Source organism: Corvus brachyrhynchos, unplaced genomic scaffold (assembly GCF_000691975.1).
Source record: "Corvus brachyrhynchos isolate BGI_N302 unplaced genomic scaffold, ASM69197v1 scaffold426, whole genome shotgun sequence".
NCBI lineage: Eukaryota > Metazoa > Chordata > Aves > Passeriformes > Corvidae > Corvus > Corvus brachyrhynchos.
Genome location: NW_008238653.1, coordinates 34,235 through 35,635, shown reverse-complemented (window position 1 = coordinate 35,635; position 1,401 = coordinate 34,235).

The following is a 1,401-nucleotide window of genomic DNA, read 5'->3' as shown; positions in this document are numbered from 1 at the left end:
GGGGGCGGGGTGGTTGCTAGGGCAACCAGCGCCGCCCGGGCCCTCCCCAGCCCCTCAAGGCCTCCCCTAACGGGGTGCCGTTAATTAATTACCCCATTAATTACCCTCTTCCCCACCTTCCCCGGTCCCCTCAGTGTCGTGTTGTGTATTTTGGGCTCCAGGACGCCTTGGTGGTCCCAGGGATGCCTCATTCTCCCCCCAGGGCTGTTCCAACAACGTGGATCAATCAGAGTAATGGGGGTTTATCCTACAATACTCCACTGATGTATTTAACCCATTAATGTAATTATCTGCTCCACTAATTAACTGATCCATTAATGTAATTATTTGAGCCACTAACGGAACTGTTTGATAGGTTCTGGTACAGGGGGAGCTCCTCAGCAGCTCCCAGCAGGAGCACACCAGAGCTGCCTTCTTCCAGCTGGGAACTGCGCCCTGGGCAGCCTGTCCGGCTCATCAGCCACATGGACACCGGGGACTGGGGACACAAGCACAAGGACACGGGGACATCAGGACTCTGGTTATCCTGGGCACTGGGGCTCATGGGCATTTGGGGCTTGGGGACAGCAGGGCACAGAGGCACTGGAACCATCAGGATCTGGGACATGGGAACACCAGGACCCATGGATATTGGGACACTGGGTATTGGGGACACTGTGGTTCAGGGACATGGGGCCACCTGAACCTGGGACATGGGGACAGCAAGTCCAGGTGGCACTGGGGACACAGGGTGGGTCCCTGCTCCAGCACCTGGAGCACCTCCTTCCCCTCCCACTGAATCCCCATTTTAATCCCTTTTTACTTAAAACGGAAACAAAAAAAGCTTTGGAATCAAAACATGGAAAACCTACGGGTTTGTGTTTAATTCCCTGATTTTGGTGTCATGGAATCCTTGTTCTTCCACAGGGAATTTGCCACGCTGCTCCAGCTTCTCCTTCCATCCACGGCCACTGGATACATCCCCATGGGATAACAGCACTGGCCTGGGAAGGGTGGGACAGGCTGTCGAGGCCTTAGCAGGTGGCACCCAGCACACACCTTGTGCCGGGTTTGGCAGTGTTAATTAACCAGAACTGCATTAATTACGGTGACAAATCTGTTGCACCCACTTTCTCCTTCCTGGTGGCTTCCTGGATCAGCACCACGGCCACTGGATACATCCCCATGGGATAACAGCACTGGCCTGGGAAGGGTGGGACAGGCTGTCGAGGCCTTAGCAGGTGGCACCCAGCACACACCTTGTGCCGGGTTTGGCAGTGTTAATTAACCAGAACTGCATTAATTACGGTGACAAATCTGTTGCACCCACTTTCTCCTTCCTGGTGGCTTCCTGGATCAGCATGGAGGGAGCCTGGAATTAGGAAGGGAGGGAATGTCACTGACCCTGCTGCCCCTGCCCCC